Below are 4,052 nucleotides of genomic sequence, written 5' to 3'. Positions count from 1 at the left end.
GTTCAGCTGCAACTGTCACTCATTCCATTTCTGCTCCATTTAATCCTGCAGTCCAGTTACCCAGCACCTGCTATCTCCTTAAGCTTCACTCATTCTTCCCTGACTCGAATTCCACCAGAATAAAGGCATCAACATTAGAACTCATTCCCAGTTCAGCCAATGGCACTGAGAGCTCCATTTCTGAACTGCTCAGCTACTGCAATCATCTGCTACACCATCTTGCAACTACATATTCCCATTGAACAACAACCAACAATCATCTCCAACTCAGCCTTCCCAGCACCAGCTCAACTCACCACCACTTCCATTCCCATCTCAAAATCACTGGAACCCATTTGTTCTACATCTGCAGCTCAATTCCTCCATTCTCATACAATTCTCAGCATCACCACCAGTTAAACCCATTGTAAACACGCACCAAGTTGCAGCTGCAATTAGGCTATATCTTCCATGTTCTTGTTATTGTACCTGCAATATCCTTGAGCTTCAATCGTTCTTCCCATTACAGTTCTCTGCAACACAGCACCATAGTACATCCAACCTCCACTCAAGTCACTGCACCTGCAATTCTGAACTCAACTGCAGCCACCAATCCACCATTTTCCTTCTCCACTTGCAATGCAATTGCAACTCACTCCCTTGGCAGCAACCACCAGTACCAACTCAGCTCTAACACCTTCCAATAATCAACCACTGCACCCATGACAATCACCAGCAAGAACACTACTTTTTATCATCTCAGCACCTGCAATCACCATTTCCATTTCAGTTCATGCATGCACAACCATTGCAGCTGCATCACTTGTGTATATCACCAGCTTTATTCATTCTCTACATTGCCGCATTCCATTAACTCGAACGCTTCTTGCCTTAGTTTCCCCAGAATCCATATCTTCTTCGCAGTCCACCTGCTAACTCAGCTGCCATCATCCCTTAATAGCAAACTGCAACTTGAGCTACATCCACCACCAATGCCTTCGCTGCCAATTTCCTGCAATCTTTTGTAGCTTCATAACCACTTAAATCAGGCCACAGACTCAACTCCTCCAATTTATTTGTGCTTCTCTGCAACCCATTCATCTCGTCGCAACCAACCAGTCAACCAACTTCTCGCTTGGCTCAATTCCTTCCTTTCTCCAGTTTCTGCAATGCCAACTCCCATTGGTGACAACACACAAATCTGCAGCTGCACCAGTCCATAATTCAATCACCACCAGCTCCAGATGCACTCAAATTCCTTGTAATCATTCATGGCAATACACACAGAGAACTCAACCCTTGAGTCTCTTCACCTGAGTCATGCTGCATCTTGCATTCTTACTAATATTCAATCGGAAACAACAATATCAGAACCCATTGCTTCCGTATTCTTAATTGTACAGCAGCAGCAACTTCTCATCTTTCGATTCACAACACAGATCACTCAATGGAGCAACATCAACCTCAATTCCATTTTGAATTCAACCCTAGTCTTCACTTATCCAAACCATCACTACCAAATGAAAATCCAACACACAACCCATTGTTTACAGACCTTTGAATCCACAGAAACTCGCAACTGCTTGATGATTTTACTCCCTTCATCTCCATTTTCTCCGACACCAGCTTATTGTTTTTGATAGAGTTTTCGTCTGAGAATTCAAACACAAACTAAACTCTTACAAATTCGACTTGTCTTACCCTTTTACAACTCTCTGGTCCGACAACGTACTCCACCAGACCAGACCTGAGCTTTCCGGCGTGAACCATTCTTGGCAAGGAACTGAGAGCGGCGACGAGATTTGGCTGAGAGAAGAACTGGTCGTGTAATGACCAACTCGACCTAGTTTCTAGGTTATAAGGAAAACGTATCTACGATACCCACTCATTAGGATAAGGGTCACCCAAATGGAGGTGTGACAATTCAGTTACCAGCGTAGTTCTTCTTGTTGTTTCTAGTTCATTCGTTATCTCCTTCTTGTGAAACCTAGCCTGCTCCAAATATAAATATCGCCTGTGAATTGACCTTTTTTCCTTTTACGCTCCAAAAATACGATTTCTCCTTCTTTTGCTCCAAATGACTCCAAAGTACCTATTAAACTCAAAAGCAAACATAATATACATAATTTACATGAAAACATACCAAAGAAGCATAAACTAGAGAAAAATGAAGGGTTTATGACACCTATCAAATTCCCCCACACTAGACTGCTAGTCCTCGAGCAAATAAACAAAACAAATACTAAAAATACATCAACTCCGTGTCGTCGAGGCACGGTCACACTTAGCACGTATAACAAGCCTTTAAACCCCTAGGTGTCCCTATGGACGAGTTAGTCTCGTGAGGGTTTACTAGAGATATACCCACAAAACCTATTTTCCAACTTACTAGTTCCCGTAATGATAGCATCCAGCGCGCTAAGAGACATAGAAATTCTCGCACACTGGAATAAGAAGTTATACATATAAATGAACACAATCTCATCCTTAAAAGTTGAGAGAGAAATACCATCCCTTATCGAAAGAAATTCGGGTTCGGAGTGATCGAAAGTCTCGACTCTGCCTCACAAGAAAGGGTTTTATGAAGTTGCTCTCAATAATAAATAGCTTTTTATGGGTCACACATGTGTCGAGGTAGGAATGAAGAGAGAATCCTGCGACATTGAATGGTAGGAAGGAAAAACCCCCGAATTGTTTTGAAAACCCACATCTTTTATTCATTTTGAAAACCCTTTTTCTGACGATCTCTAAGAAAGGAAATCAACCACTTAACGAAGGTGGGAATATGCTTACTTACCTCGTTATCCGTTTGGCGTGCAGTTAGCACCACTCTCACAACATCCATAGAAACGTCTTCGGTCTTCAATCCTTGTCTTCATCTTCGTCTTCGGTCTTCAACTCTTGATGATGAAATCTTGAACTTCGTAGAATCTTGACAATGTGATTCTTTCCTCTAATTCCTTGTTGCTTGAAACTTCATTGTGGATATTCCTTCTTTCCATTGGCTTTATTAAAAGAATACAAAACTAAAAACGAACTATACAAACCCAAAATATAATACAAAAGATTTTTCTTGTCTCTTTTTTTTTTTCTTTTTTTTTTATTGAGACAAGAAAAATAAAACAAATACAAAACAAAATAGTAAAACGAATAATAAACCTAACAAAATTTTCTCGTCTCTTTTTTTTTTTTTTTTTTGACAAGGGACTTAGCATAAAATGACCATGTCCCAATTTTTTTTTTCGGAACAAGAGAAAATAATATACAAATATGATAAAATAAAAAAAAATACAAGTACAAAGACAACGTGTAGTGTAAGTACTTTACCGTTTGATTCTTCACAACTTGTATGTATCGATATCATAAACTCCTTGAACTCTCATCTTGATAATCTTCGCTCTTGTACATAAAGTCTTCAACTTGTAAAAATTCTTCTCCTTGTCTTGTTGCTTTACTTGAATCTGAAATCTGCTCATTTTGTACTGTTGCTTGTAAACCTTGAACGTCTTCAACTTTCCTTCGAATTTGTGATGCTCCCTTGTTGATGATGATAGTGTTTCTATGGACATGTTGGTGTGAGAGAGATAAAGTGGATGGTGCTAACTGCGCACAAGATTACAAGTGATATGTAAGTTAGCAATTGATGTCACCATCATGATTGATAAAATAACACTCAAGAGATCAAAATAGTGCTTCTATTGGTGGGAGGTTGGGTAGCTCACCATTCTACCCGGAGTTTACGTACGGTGACACACACTCTAAAAGCACATATTTAGACAGGTACAAAAAATGAAGCCGGTGCCTCACATGATGTAACAATAGGTAGTCTCCACTATAGGGATCACAAATCTAATACCGAATTCAGACTGCACCTCATTTGCCACTGGCATGGTTAAATCCAACTTTAACTCTCATACAAGTAAGAAACCCGATCATGTTCTCTGTCATCTCTAAGTTCAGTCACTCTTATGAGAATCTCGATGTAATCTTAGCGACATGTATACTATGTGACTCTAAACTAACTACAAGTTGGAGTTCTTTTATTCACTAATTGACATAAAAGTTGAAAAAAA

Source organism: Papaver somniferum, chromosome 4, assembly GCF_003573695.1.
Source record: "Papaver somniferum cultivar HN1 chromosome 4, ASM357369v1, whole genome shotgun sequence".
Taxonomy (NCBI): domain Eukaryota; kingdom Viridiplantae; phylum Streptophyta; class Magnoliopsida; order Ranunculales; family Papaveraceae; genus Papaver; species Papaver somniferum.
Note: the sequence above shows the minus strand (reverse complement) of the source record.